Genomic DNA, 16,217 nt, shown 5'->3' with positions numbered 1-16,217 from the left:
AATTAGCAATATCTCCAATTTCTACTTCATTCTTGTTCAACTTCACACATCAGACAAATTCAGTGTTTATATATCTTGGATACAGCTAATATCCTCCCATGTTAAAAACTGTTATCTCTGTTTCATTCTGTATGGTTACCAGTTCTACTCAAAATCTGTAATGTGCTAACACATGTAATTATATCGTTATCTTGAACAATAAAAATTATTAAAATAAAAAAAAAAAAGCCTTATACAAGTGAGCCCTGCTCGTGGCCAGTTGCCGCAAATAAACTATTAGCCAGCGGACCATGCATCCTTTGTCTAAAAGATGGCGGCCTCTGTGAGATTGAACAAATAAACATTATTGTGCTCGCACAATTTTACCATCTGGGTGGGGCTCGAATCCCCATCCCTAAGGGTGCCAGCCACATGCACCAACTGATTGTGCCACAGAGACCAAAAACATACTTCAACCTTCACATAGGTAATTATTCTCCAGGCCGAGCCCCTCTATTTCTAAATGGGGTCAGCCCTGCTTGGCTTCGCTACGCGGACAGGGCGAGGCCCTTCAGGCCGGGCGGCCAAGCATACTAGCTGAGAGGAAATCAACCAAACCATGCCAACCCGTGGGGTCTCCATTCCACAGTGAGCTTCTAAGTGAGACAACACACACACACAATCGAATAACTTCTATCATTGCCTTATTAGATCATGTGCACTGTTCCTAATTAAATCCCTTGCTAATGCCCCCATACGTGAAGCAGTGGTACCACATTTGCATGACCCGAACAATCTATATTGACCCTTCCACATCTGGACAATGTCCCATTCAGTAACATTAACTTTGCCCTAACACAACTCGCCAGACGGCAAACGTGCCACACATTTTTCCTGCTAAAACCAGGGTCGGATTGGGGGGGTCGGGCATTCGGACCTCGCCCGAATGACATTACACAACAGTGTGAGGCGGTATTTTTTTTAACAGCATGTGGGCAGGTATTTTGATGGTGCATGAACTGTACGCATACTAAACATGCTCTAGATAATGCCACAGTTGCACTAAAATGAAATCAGTTACTGCATTGTAGCTTCTATTCTCAGCACCAGTGATTGGTGAATACTTCCTTTCTTATGGCCCTACCTGCAGATGCAGCTCATTAATATGCATGCACATGGGTAAAAAGCAGTAGGCACATGTGGGTGCCTTGTGTGTGGAATGCTCAGGCCAGCCTCCAGATTTTTGAAAAAGTCAACTGTGCTGCGTGTCCTTTGGGTGAGTCTTTCTGGAATCAAGAGCAGGGAGAGAAAACATTATTATTATTAGATTTTTTACGGAACACGGACCTAGCTTTGGGAAGCAACTGAGCAATTCATAGTGCCTCATTACAAGTCCGGTAGTAACCCTGCTGGTGCTACCGGCGGATTTCTGCCAAGCTCGCAAGATGTACCGGCACCTGGCTTGCCGGTAACACCGGAAGATTACAACCTCGGCATTCCGGGAAGTCAGGCGCCGGAAAATTGTAAATCCCCATTCCCATTTGAGTCCTATTGGACTCAATGGGAATGGGGACCACGGAAGTACTAGCACCTTTAATAACGGTGCCTCCGTGAAACTCTGCCCCCAGAGTCGTACTGTGCCGGTCCGGTAACAATGGTGCCAGTAGGCTTACCGGCACTGTTGTTGCCAGACTGGCACAGTCCTAATGAGGCCCATAATCACAAGGGGAAGAACGTAGTGAGGCAAGCTGAGAAAAAAGGAGTGAGTGCTAACAAGGGAGGGTGGGCAATTGGCAGCATGGGGGAAAGGAGTGGGGAGCAGATCACTTAGTCTCAGGTAGGGTAGGGAATGCAGGGTGTGTGGTCCTAGGCGTCATGGAGGAGCCATTCCTTAAAGACTGAACTGTAGAAGTGATGGGGTAAGTCTGATGTTGAGAGGGAGGAGGTTCCAGAGTCTTGGAGTGTGGACAGAGAAGGTCTGACTCCTGGTTTTTGACAGCAATCAGTGGATCAGGGTCCTGCACTGCATGCCACAGGAGTGGCACGAGGTCCATGAGAGCACACGGAGTGCAGAAGAGGAGGTCAGACAGGGCAGAGAAGAAACAGCTGCGCAGAGGCAGGTTCAGGCCTTGGGTTATTCATAAGTGGTGCTATCATCACATTGAAGTCTATTCGTACTTTCCAAGAAAGCCATGTAAAAAAGTAATCTGAACAATCGTGGGCTTATTTTCAGACTTTAAACAGGATGCGTTCCTTTCCAAGTAACAGGAAAAGTTTGGGCGAGCTGATAAAAGGAATTCAAAGCGATCCTTCAGGCCAAATTAAAATGGCTTTTTTTTATCAGAAAGGAGAAATTATTATTGTGCATGAAGACCAGGGCCCGAGTTTCACCTGATAAAACACTTGGGGATTCATGTCTACTAAAACCTTACCCTCAGATCCTTTTACTTTGCGAGACAAGGACTGTGCCTCATGCTGAGCTCCACACAAAATAAGAAAAGTGTAATTCCGTGGTTGAGACATTTTTCTTATTTGGTCCATGTATACATGCCAACAGGCACCATTCCATGTTGGGGATGCAAGTCCAGTATTTGTTTTTGCTTTTCATTCTGGGACTTGTAGACTGGATTTCCCCCATTATAATCTCAGGACAACAGGACCTAGAATGTATTGTATGTCTATATTTTGTAGCTATATTTGGATACAGACTACAGAGCAAACAAGAAAAGTGTCCTTTCCTCACAGAATGACACTTTTTAAAAAAATGGTTTTATTGGTTTATAAAAACCTTTAAAAAGACAGGGTAATAGAACAAAACCACAAAGACACTCCACTTTCTCAACGTCAAGTGCCATGGCTTCCCTCATGGCCGTTAAGTGTCCTGGCAGAAACGGAACTAGTCACTCAGCGCATTGTTTGTTAGCTCTTTGTAAGAGGGGTGCTGTTTGACTAGTCAAGTTTTTAGGTCTTTCAGAAAAGTTACTAGTCCGATCATAAGTTTACGATCTAACCCCTCGAACATGAGTTTCCACCAGTCATCAGCACAATAAGTTTGTCGCACCCAGAAGATAGGGCCAAGTAGGCGAGTTCGTAGGCTTCGTAACTTTGGACAAAAAATAATCAGATGTTTAAGAGACTCTAACGATTGATCGCAAAAGCAGCAAATTACATTTTCATTTTCCCTTTTGTTCCAAGTTCTGATGCGGTCTTTGGTGAAAAAGAGGTTGAGTCTGAATTGTATAAAAAGCAATCTCGAATTTTGGTCTGGCGATTGTAGTAGATATGGATGCAGTTCGTCATAGGCTCTTGCTTCAAGAGGAACGTCTTTCATTAGACGGGAACATAATCGTTGTGCACAGGTTTGTTGCCAATCTGCTCTCCATAGCTTTTGTTTAGCCTTCTCAGGATTGTCCAACAAAGTGGTAACCAGAATGTCATTCTCCTCAAGAACTTCAAGACATAGTTTTCCCCACATGGAAAAGACTGTGTAGTCCAGATCTTTATTCGGATTGTGTAGAATTTTGAACTGTGGTGCCGGAGTTGTTCTTACAGTCTTCCTGTAAAGATTTAGTAAATTCCAGCACACTCTGGCGTGGATGGATATCAGTCCAAGTTCATACCTTAAATTCGAGGTTGGACATCCTTTGGGAAGATGTAAGGCTCTAGTCCAGAAGCTGTTCTCCAAAGTGCTCCACAAATCATGTGAGCAGCCAAACATGTTTTCCGCTCCATAGATAAGAGCTGGAATGGCTTTTTGGCAGTAAAAAGCTACTTTTGACTTTATGGAGAATGTTCCCAATTTTTTCTAAATGATAGCAGCTTGACATGCTAGCTGTCGACATTTCCTTTTTGTTGCTTTGACCCAAGATGCGTTGTTTATGCTAGAGCTTATCAGCGTGCCTAAATATTTGATATTAGAAGATGTTCTTAGACTTGTTTTTTCAAGATGCCAGACTTTTTTTTTACATTCACGTTTTTGAGTTGTCAAATTACGAAGGGTCAATATTTCGCATTTCTGTATGTTGATTCGCAGACCATTCCTGATGATGTATGTTTCAAGTGTGTCAAGCTTTCGTTGAAGCCCAACGGGTGTAGCATCTAGAAGAATCAAGTCGTCCGCATAGGTAAGCCAGCTAACGTGCAACCTATGTATCTTAGGAGGAAAAGCGGCCACGTAGTTAAATATTTCTCCAATGTCCGAAATAAACAGGTTGAAAATGATGGCTGCCAAAGGGCAGCCCTGTTTCATGCCTTTAATTATTGCAGATGACAATGTCCCGCCCGATCTAATCTAATTTTGATGTTCGTGTTGTAGTGAAGTTCCTTGATGGCTTCAAATAGGCTTGGTCCAAGCTTTCAGTTTGTTCCACAGGATTTCACGATCTACGCTCTTTAAGGCGTGGGAGAAGTCTATTGCTGCTATGTAGAATTTAGTATTTGTTCTAATAGATTACATTTTCATTAGATTCAGCAGGAGTGTATTAAGACCACATCCCACACCTTTCACAAAGCCTGCTTGCCGAAGGTCTATATGATTGTTTTCGATTGACCATTTAAGCAGCATGTGTTGTAGTTCACTAGTGTAGATTTTTCCCAGAACATCAAGAAGGGCAATGGGTCGGTAGTCTTTTGGATTAGACCGATTGCCTTTTTTAAAAATGGGGACAATAATGGCACTTTTCCACGCCATTGTAGTAGCACATTTGGTAATAATTCTGTCGAATAGCGTCAAACAAAAGTCTGCCCATGCATCTGGATTTAACTTGATGGTATAGTTAGTGAGCCCATCGGGTCCCGGGGCTCTTGATGTATGGGATTTGTTGATTGATTTCATGTCCGCTCTCTCGAATTTTAGATCCCAGTAATCCAGTTCAGGATCGTTCTAGTAATTATCACCTTCGTTTTTTCTAAACATTTCTGTGTAATATTTCACCCAGGATTCTTCAGAAATGGTTGAAGATTGTAACACGTCTTGTGGTACTGATATGTTGTGAATGAGGCTCCAAACCTCAGAGGAGTTTTTGTTTTTAAGCTTCGTCAGCATTTCCTCCGAGTCGTTCTGTAGTAGAACTGAATTGTGTGCCTTACTCCAGCTTTTGTATTTCTGGAAGGCCTGTTTCTTCTTTGCATGCTAATAACCAGGGTCCTCATGAGATAACTTTCTTATCTCGCGGCACAGCAGACGTTTTCGCTGTAGAACTTGGATGTCAAACTTGTGTTTATGACAAAACTTCGACTGTTTGAGGCCCTGTTTGTGTTCGGAGAATTGAGCCAAAAGATGACACTTTTCCCATTTTACATTTACCTCAGAATTGGGCCCTTTGTGTAGTTAAGGTCTTTGCGAATACACACATGAACGCTTTTTAGGACACATTCTGGTTTGAAAACTCTGCGGTGTGGGGGGAGAGTCCATAATGTTTGGCTCAGGCCTGTGCTCTGTTTTGAAATACAATTACAATTGCTTTTATGTGGAGTCTGCTTTTTTGCAGTTAATGACACCAGGCACACATGCCAAGATTTAAATGCCTTAATTTCACAATGCGTGACATCACAGAGAGCTTTTGTTGCATCCGGCAGTGTGCTTTTCGGGCGTGGGTCCGCAGAGACTATAACCCATGGTACACGCTTTAATCAGTCAATTGCCCAGAATCATTTTAAAAAAAGGAGAAAAAACCTCTGTAGTCAGGAATTGAAGGAAAACAAGTTTTATTCCACCCTATCTATATTATTCCTAGCGGTTAATCCTACAGTGCCAGAGCCTGAATGTGGTGTAGAGATACCAGAATAAAAGGTGTACATCTTTTATTAGGGTGTCTCTGTGTTAGATTCCGACTCTTTCACTGTAGAAGTAACTGCTACCAAATAATATGGTGGAATAAAACTTGTATTCAAAGAATAGGTAGAGATTTGCAATTGGCTGCCCAAACAATGCAACTACAGTCAGCGGGGCAATACCACAAAACATGTACCTAGTAGGTTAAAGTCAGGCCACTAAACATGTTAAATTGTGAAGTCTGATACACATGGAAAGGGAGTACCAGCATATTTGTTTCAGTACATAGGAAATTCTATTCTGAGGAGCCACTTCTAGAGATTATTTCAGATGTTATTAATTGTATGACATAGATGTGTTCATTGGGAGCTGCATTTACAATGGGCCTCATTACGAGTCTGGCCGTAACCCTGCCGGTACTACCGGTGGATTGCTGCTGGGCTCACCAAATTTTACTGGAGCTTGACTTCCCGGTGCCAGCGGGAGATGACAAGTCCGGCGGCCCAGGAAGTCAGGCGCCGGTTAAATTAAGTCCCCATTCCCATAGAGTCCGATATGGCAGTGGGGACTCGGAAGCGCCGGCACCATTGTGAACGTGGCGCTTCTTTGAGCAGTCTGCCTACTATGGCCGCTGCGTCCGGCAGAGTCATAACTGTTGGGCATAGTGACCCTGGCAGGCAGTTTCCTCGTTTGCTGATGCTGAAACTAGGATGCCGGTGAGCTTACCGGCACCTTGTTTGTGGACCGGCAAACTTGTAATGAGGCCCAATGTCATGGACCCAGTAGGACACACATGAGGTGGCATAGACATATGGCATCAATCGTCATCTTAACAGGAACTGTGTTTTGCCTACGACAGGCACAGTCTGTCAATGTGTCACTTTGCAATGTAATTATGCTTTTTATATTTGTGTTTTAGAAATGTTCAGTGTTCTCTTGAACCCCAAAAGTTTGGCCTCTTTGGGTGTAGATTCTAAAGTTATTAGGTTTGATTTGCCTTTTTTATCCGTTCATATTTTTGGGGAGGCACAACTATCACGCATATGCGCAATATTAACTGCAGATGTGGCATAACAAAGACAGTTGTAATATGCATGCATGTGGGGCTCTCTGTATTGATCGCACTGCTCATTGCACGCGCAATATCCGTGCATTTGAAGCACGGGGTGGAAGCGGATATTAACCATTAATATTAACCGGTGCTTTCTTTCCCCAATGTTCACTCCTTATGAGCTTTATACGCAATAAGCACAGATGTGTACGGCGCATCCATCTTCCAACACGGAGTCGTAACACGCCGCAATGTTCAGATGCCGCCACTTTTTGTTTTGCTGTGGGTCACTTTTCTTTGACTGCCGGCCTTATTTCTTTTGCCAGTCTGACCTAAAACACATTCAAGGAGCTACATATTCAGGAACTTAAAACCATGAAAGGGTAAACCGTGGTTTTTACTTCCATAACGTTTGCCCACCTCAGGAGTCGAACCGCGTTCGTCAGGTTCGCAGGTCGGACCCTTCAGCATTGAACCAAAGAACTGGCATCATTCCTTTTGCTATTGGCAACATTAGCCACTATCCCGCCTTTGTAGTTACCTGCGCGAGCCTGCGCGCAGGGCCTGCAACTACCCAGCAAACTGTTCGACTCCGCAGGACCCGAACACGTATGCAGGGTATGCACATAACGTATACATATTTCCGCCTGGTACGGTCATCAAAGCCGGGCCGTGCACTTAGAAAGCAAAGAACTCACCCGCGAGCTACTGCAGCACGACAGTGAGCCATCGCCTGCTACAAAACCCATCTAAACTATTTCCCCCCCTACGTTCCATGTGCTCTGCACACCACACCCTACCATTCTCTGAATTCAGTGGCTATGCAACGGCTGCACACCTGGTGATTGGGTGTATGCTGAAGCCGACCTGCCTACGTTTGAACATCAAAAAGCCTGAGCTTTTGGCGGCCTGTGGTGCAGCACTTATAAGTTGTATACGCTCTGCCCTCACCACACTTCTAAGTCACACACAAACGCGCGCCCGCATGCACGCACACACACACTCGCACGCGCCAAATGAGCATTCAGTATTAGGAGTCTGAAAAAAGAACACAACCATAGCAACTTAACACTAGCATCCCCAATTCATTTTGAGCTTTCCCTTTCTTTTTTTCATAATGGTTCTATCTATATTTGGGAGACTGGCTCCTTAGATGCCGCTGTCTCCAGAAAGCAGCTTCCCAAATACAAATGTTACTGTAGCTTCTATTCAGCCTGGGGTTGTCAGTAGTCTTCCATGATGAACACTAGCCTGCGCCGTATCTAGATAGGATTGTGAACGTTAGCATGTGAGAACACTAGCCTGCGCTGTATCTAGATAGGATTGTGAACGTTAGAATCTGCCACACTTAGAATTGAGAACACTAGCCTGCGCCGTATCTAGATAGGATTGTGAACGTTAGAATCTGCCACACTTAGAATTGAGAACACTAGCCTGCGCCATAGCTAGATAGGATTGTGAATGTTAGCACGTGAGAACACTAGCCTGCGCCGTATCTAGATAGGATTGTGAACGTTAGCATGTGAGAACACTAGCCTGCCCCGTATATACATAGGATTGTGAACGTTAGAATCTGCCACACTTAAAAATTGAGAACACTAGCCTGCGCTGTATCTAGATAGGATTGTGAACGTTAGAATCTGCCACACTTAGAATTGAGAACACTAGCCTGCGCCATAGCTAGATAGGATTGTGAATGTTAGCACGTGAGAACACTAGCCTGCCCCGTATCTAGATAGGATTGTGAATGCTAGCCTCTGCCACACTTAGAATTGAGTAAACTAGCCTGTGCCATATATAGATAGGATTGTGAACGTTAGCTTCTGACACACTTAAATGGAACTTGAATGTTAACATCTGCCACACTTAGAATTGAGAACATTATCCTGCGCCGTATCTAGATAGGATTGTGAATGTTAGCATGTGAATACGATTGTGAACATTAGCATCTGCCACACTTAGATGGAACTTGAATGTTAGCATCTGCCGCACTTAGAATTGAGAACATTAGCCTGCGCCGTATCTAGATAGGATTGTGAATGTTAGCATGTGCCACACTTAGACGGAACTATGTAGGTCAGCAAGTGCTACACTTAGACAGAATTGTGAATGTCAGCACGTTAAGTGTCATATAACCCACTAACCAATATAAGCTCAAACTCTCTGCATACTTATATCACTGAAAAAACTCACACAACTATCTTTCGCACAACAAGCTGCACACACTTCACCACACCGCAAAAACACATAAGCCGCACCAACAGCACATGCGGACTGACACCGATCCAATACTCGCACCAAAGCTCAGCACCCGGTGTCCACTGAGTTGAAGCTGCCAACAGTACCCCACTCCTCTCACTATCCTACTCCCTCTTCACCTTACTAACCCTTCCCACCTTCTTGTTTACAGATCCGCCAGAGCGCCTGGGGATCAATTCTGTTGATGACGGTGCGCTATTTAAATACCATTAACATAACATAACATAATTAAAACCAATTATCAGGGAGGCCACCAGGGGGCGCACTGATAATTGGAGTCTCAGCGAGATCCTCCTGTGCTGCAGTGCTGTTAAATGGTTTGAGCTCCCACTTATACCGACCACCCAGCCCTAAAACCAGAACACGCGTGGATGCGAACCCCACTGCCCCCGGAGCAGAAAGAACAGGCGAAATGGGTCCCGTATTATGTGTGTACAGCCAGAGGCCTGACGTAGTAAATTGAAAGTGAGGAACCCCCTTCTGGACCCGTGGGGAGGAGGGACATGGCCCGCGGGCACGTCTGCGACACGGCCACTAACCCGGAGGAGTAGAGACGCCGCCCTGGGGAGTGAGGTGAGGTGAGTCGGTGCCCCCCTCTCCTCCCTGATTAACATGTGAGGCAGACCATATAGGCGGACCACGCCAGCAGAGAATGCAGGGACCGACCCGCTGGGGGAGGGGGAGGACCCCCAGTAAAGACTGCAGCAGGGCCTCCTGGAGAGTGATTCAAGCACAGAGGGGGCCCGAGAAGACACCACAGCCCCCCCGGTGAGTCCAAAAGGAGCTGATCTGCTGGGGGAAGGGAAGGACCCCATAAAGGACTGTAGCAGGACTCCTGGGTGAGTGCCCCAACCACACAGGGGGACCATAAAGACTTTGGTGGGCCCTGTGGTGACCTGAGCAAAGAGGCGTAGAGCAGGGGGAGAAGGGGTTTATGAGCCCATACACGCCCCGGTGGAAACACCACCCTAGGAGAAAGGGGGTGCTGGTGTAGGCCCTGAAGCAGGAAGGGGAGCAGTGGGCGAGTCAACGCTACTGACTCCCAGAGTGGGGATGATCCCACGAGAGGGCCCACAACACAGACTCCTTCAAAGAGGATCCCCCAGGTGTAGAGGTGCAGGCCTAGTGGATTGAGGGCGGTCCCTTCCCCGGCTGAGAAGGTAATAGTCGGCACCCGAGTGGGGGGCAGGAAGGACCCAGAAGCTAAAAGGTACAGGAGTGACACAGTGCTCCCTTAAAAAATACCCCACATGGGGGGTAAGAAACACTGTGGCAACCTGAAGCAGCCCACTGGTAGACGTTCCCCCTAGTAGAGGTACTGTACTTGCGATTGGAGATGGAAGAGGTCTCCCGAAATCTGGACAAGGAGGGGTGGGATGCCATTTCTGGGGCTTGGGCCCACCTACCGTGCCACGGATAGAAGCAACACACTTTGACGTGAGGGTATTTTCAAGGGAAAGACACCCAGAGGGCACCAGCCACCATCTCACGTGGTGTACGGGTGGAGAGAGTCCAAAGGGAGACCCATACTGGACAGCAGGTGTAGGTGCGTCAAGGCAAAACTGAAGTTGGCCACCTACACGTACACATCGACTCACCCTGGACTTGAACCAACATGGACATTGCCCCAGAGGAATCCGCAGCCACCAAAAAAGATGTTGCAGCACTGATGGAAGAAATCAGGAACTTGAGGGCAGACATCGGGAGTAGGGTTGATAAAATGAGCCAGAGAATAGACACTTGGAGGAGAGGCTGGAGGAAGTCGAGCACAACCAAACCTCCCTTGACACCCTAGAGATTCAAATGGAAATGCAGATGTCGGAAATGGAGCGCCGGGAGGAAGAGGTCAGAATGAAAATGGATGATTTGAAAAACTGCAGAAAGCGGAATAACCTACGGCTTTTTGGAATCCCAGATAGGAAGGGTGAGACAGAGCCTTATCTGAAGAGAACTCTACACGAAATCACGAAATTGGTTTTTGAGGACGACACCATTGATGAAGCTAAGATAGAGAAAATTCACAAAGCGGGTGGGGCGATAGGAGGCCCGAAGTCGGTCCTAGCCCGGTTTCGTAACTATTCCGACAAAATGAAAATCCTAGAGAAAGCGAAACAGAAGGGTTTGATCATGTACGGCACGTCCAGAGTAATCATTTTTCACGATTTATCCTCCTTGACCCTAACGAAGAGGAGGTGTGCGCGCCCCTGATGAAGTGGCTCAATGAGAGGGGAGTGAGGTACAGAACAGAATTTACATTCTCCATCGCATTTGAACTAGATGGGCACAAACATAGGCTGACGACGGAGGAGATCATTCGTAGGGCCATGAGTGAGCTGCTCGGAGGAACCGACACCTCGAACAACCAGGGTGAAAAGTTGGATGGCAATAGACAATGACTCATTAAGGGTCCCAGAAGGAGATGGATGCCAGTTTCCAGGAAATACAGGAAGCTGAACACATCGCCCATGGCAGATACCTGACTCATAGTGGAAACACAGCCGGGAGAAGATGTACGAATGATGTCATCTCATATGTAACCTAAGATAGCGGTGTGGGACCAGGTAGACCCCTGTTGGGTTATGTTCTTGTGGTTTGTTTGAAAGAAGACTCGGTGGGCTGCGGAGGCTGCCGGCAGCCTGGAAAGTTGCAGTTCAGTTCTGTTGGTGGGAATGGGGGTCAATGGTAATGAGGTGCTGACGGCACGGGGCCAGAGGGGAATCGGTCCCAGCTGGAGGTCTGATCTCAACCTGGTGATGTCAACCCGGAGGAGTCAGGTGCCCTTGTGGGTCATTGGGGGATGTGGGGTGGGAACCGGGGTGGGGCAAGATACGTGTCTTTTCGAAGTTGTGGTTTTCGGTTGTCCGGAGGTGGAGTTATGGGCATAACCCGCCCGGAGAGTGAACGGGATATATGTGTGGGGGGATAGTAGGATAGCTGTAGTTTCAGATGCACTGGGGGATGTTCACCCGATGGTGGGAACATTGAATGTGAAAGTGATGAACTCACCCATGAAAAGGTCCCTGGTGGCTGGGGAGTTTTGTAGAACTGGCCTTGATGTAATATTCCTCTAGGAGACTAAATGCGCTAGAGAAGAGGAACAGAGGGTCCCAGGCGTGGTGCTGGGGCAGGAATATTGGTGTTCTGGGCGAGGAAAGCGGGGTTGGGAATTCTCATTGGGAAAGGGCTTTGAATGGAGGTTTCTAAGGTATGGGCTGATGAGGAAGGTAGGGGCCCTTCCGGTTGCTGGTACTATAAAAAAAAGTGGGGTTCACATTCACCACACTCTACTTCCCAAACCAGGGTCAGCTGAGGTTTTTGATGAAAACTCTCCTAAAGATAATGCTGGAAGCCTCAGACCACATAATATTGGGGGCAGTTTCAACATGTGGGCTGATGTCAAGCTTGATAGGCAAGTGAGGGGTAAAGGGACACAGGAACTACCTAAAATGGGGTGCGGAAAGGTCCTGGAAATATTGGCGGTCTATCGGCTCCAGGACATATGGCGTTACCAAACAAAAAAAGTTACACCTTTTAATGGGCCCCACATGGCACCTTCACCAGAATAGATTATATGTATATCTCAAGAGGTCTGTGGGAGGAAACATTGGGCTCAGAGATCTCCCTGATCACTTGGTCAGACCACGACATGCTAACAGTGGACTTGAACCGGCTCCCTCTGGTACCTAGAGGGTCCAAATGGAGATGCAATGCATCACTTTAGAAAGATCTGGTGTTCCACCCAGAATTGATTACAGGAATTGGGGAATATTTAAAAATAAATAACGCGGAAGAGGTCTTGAGGAGGGTGGTGTGGGAGGTGCGGAAGACGACATGGAGGGGGATCCTGATCAGGGAAGGGGCAAGGAAAAAAAGGGAGCAGACATTGATCGAAAACAGGCTGAGGTCGGAGATCGCCCAACTCGACAAGAGGGCTCGGGACGCCACCGAGGGGCGGAAGGACATGGTTCTGGAGGCGAGCGGGAAAAGGGAAGAGCTTAGGCTTCTGGGGGAAGGTCAGATAATCAGGAAACTGCAGTTCTTGAAACAAAAGTTTTATAGAAAGGAGATAAGGCGGATTCACTATTGGCTGCCAGGTTGAGGGGACAACGTGCCGAAAGGTGGGTGGATGCCATAGAAGGGTTTGAAAAAACACAGGACTCGGGGGTGGACGGGACTCAAGAAGTCGGAGGCTAACCCAGAGATGGGAGATATAGCGACTTACCTGGTGGGAACTCGGATGCCTAGGCTTTCCCTGGAGGAGGCCGCTGCACTACAGGCTCCAATTATTGCTGAGAAAATGAAGAGGGCAGTGGCACGATTACCATAAGGACGGGCCCCAGGGGAAGATGGTTTCTCAGCTGGCTTTTACAAGTCCTTCATCACCCCCTTCTCCCGTTCATGGTAGAACTATTCAATGAAATCCTGGGGACAGGAGAAGCATCAGAATCCTCCTCTCATGGGCTAATAACTGTGATACACAAGGAGGGTAGGGAACCCCGACTATGTGGATCTTATTACCACATCTCTCGTCTGAATATTGATGCTAAGATTTACACATGAGTTCTGGCAGCGAGACTTGAGGCATACTGCCCCAATTGATCCACCCGGACCAAGTGGGCTTCATAAAGGGATGACAGGGGGCGGACACAATGAGGAAAACCTTACACCTGATTCATGAGGCGCAGGGAATGGCGGGGGAGCCTGCCCTTCTCTCTGTGGATGCAGAGAAGGCTTTTGATAGGGTGGACTGGGGCTTCCTAAGGGAAGTCCTTGGTAAGGTAGGTTTAGGTACTAGTATCAGGAGGGGCATAATGGCACTCTACACATCCCCCAGGGCATGTGTGGCAGATACTGGTGGTTACTCCCACTGGTTTGCCCTAAGTAGGGCTCCAAAACAGGGTTGTCCCCATCCCTGACCCTATTTGCGCTCTCCATGGAGCCCCTAGCTCAGAGAATCAGAGAGGAGCCCTGAGTAGAAGGACTCACGGTGGGAGCGGTGGATTACAAAGTTGCATTATAGGCAGATGATGTGCTTTTGCACACAAGGAACCTCCTAGCCACTATACCCAGGGTAATCAACTTGATTGAACAGTATGTAGATCTCTCTTCCGGCTTTAAGATTAACAGGACTAAGTCGGTCCTTTTCCCTCTGAGTAGGGACAGGGACGGAGATATAATTAGATTTGCCCCACTGGGGTTACTGGTTAACCTGGGCACACTGAGATACCTGGGGATTAACCTCACAAGAGATGTGGGAGACTTATTTGATGCCAACATTCCCTCACTCCTGTCCGGGTTTCGGGCTGACTGGTAAGGTGGGGAAAACTGACCATATCATGACTTGGACTCCTCAATGCCCTGAAGATGATGTGCTTTCCAAGGTTCCTGTATGTGTTCCAGATGCTTCTGATCCAGGTCCCAGAGGCCTTCTTCTGGGAGATAAAGGAGGCCATGTTGAAATTTTTGTGGCAAGGGAAAAAAGCGAGAATTGCCTTTGAGGTTTTCACCTTACTGAAAGAAAGGGGCGGGGTGGAGCTCCCAAATGTGAAACTGTGCTACAAACCAACACAGTTAAGGGTCTTCTGCCACAGTGGGGGAATGGCTGTGGGAACCAAGAGCTAAACTCCCCTGCAAAATTCGGGACCACCTGATTCTGGGAACTATATGGGAGAATTGGCGACACGGCACGGAAATGCAAGGAGTAACGACATGGCCCTCACCCCCTGAGTCACCTGTGGGCGCTTGGTGTTTGAGAAACGATTCCGAACCCTGAAATATTTCAAACATGGTTTGAGGCAAGTCTTGAAAGGGTCGGCCAACTTTGGAGGGGGGGCACCTTTATTACTATTACGCATCTGGAGGGGGAACTTGGCATAGCTACTCTTTCGGTCTTTTCATACCTTCAGTTAAAGCGGGTGCTCACGTGGGAAAAATGGAGGGACAGGATACAGAGAGACCTTACTCCTTTGAGAAGCTCCTGGATAAAAGAACGGAAATGAAGGGCCTGATTTCAGCTATGTATGGTGAACTGGTGGTTGCAGGGAACAGGACCATGGAGAAGTTGAGATGAAGATGGTAAAGTGACATGGAGAGGAAAATAGACCCAGTGCTTTGGTTGAGACTGTTCAAGGAAGTTGAGGGAGAACTGAACAGGTTGACAAGGTTGGCAGCGCCCCTGCTGCTTGCAGCGCAAGCCTACCTAGTTATGAAATGGAAGGTGCCCGAACTCCATGTAAGAGGGACTGGATCAATGTGGCCTTAAATATATGCATCATGGAAAGAATAACTGTGGGGCTCCACAGAAGGGCAGTGCCGCATGAGAACATCTGGTGTGAATTTGTGGCGAAATACTTGAAAAAGTGAAAGAAGAAGATGTTGGCCACAAAGGCTTCTTATAGGAAGGACAATACTGTGTCACCTAGGAGGTAAACAGAGGAGAACCTCACCACCAGGGGCCATGCCCAGTCTGACAGCATCCCATGAAGGGGAAAACCTCTCATGAGGAGGCCAAGGACATCAGTGGAATAGGCATTGTTTATTATGTCTCCCTAAGTTAATGAAGACACCGTTGGTGGGAGGGAGGGGGATAGGAATGGGGGTAGGGGGAGAAAAGTACTGATATAGCAATGGAGGCAAGGGGTGAAAGCGGAAGCCTTAGGGCAGGGTGGGCCGGTGACTGCCAGGGGTGCCATTAGCCCCCCAGTGCCCCCAGTCTTTCAAGGGCTCCCCTGAGCTGCCGTAATGGGAGAAGGTATGGCAGGCACTCCTAGTGTACATCAATTGTCAGAATTACCAGCCCCGGAATTAGCGGTGCCAGTAATTCTGGCATTTTTTGGCCTGTGGGGGCAAGCTCTTGGCTGGAGGTAAATCAGTGCCCCCCCCCCACCGGCAAACTTGTGTTTTGCTGGTGCGGTAAAAGTGCTGTTCCCGATTTACCAGCACTTTACCTGCACCTTTAGAGCACCAGCAAAATTGTAATGACCCCCTATATCTTTATTATCACTTGGATAGATGTTGGAGATTTAGACTTTCCCCAAAATCACTCCAGTGTCTGTTGACTATGTGGGAATGAATTAAATTATTAATTAGTGCTAGGGATCTACTTCTGTATGCCCACCCCATTGATAATGGGAATATATTAAATCAAACAGATCC

This window comes from Ambystoma mexicanum, chromosome 2p, assembly GCF_040938575.1.
Source record: "Ambystoma mexicanum isolate Mex_15411 chromosome 2p, UKY_AmexF1_1, whole genome shotgun sequence".
NCBI lineage: Eukaryota > Metazoa > Chordata > Amphibia > Caudata > Ambystomatidae > Ambystoma > Ambystoma mexicanum.
This window is presented reverse-complemented; position numbering follows the sequence as displayed.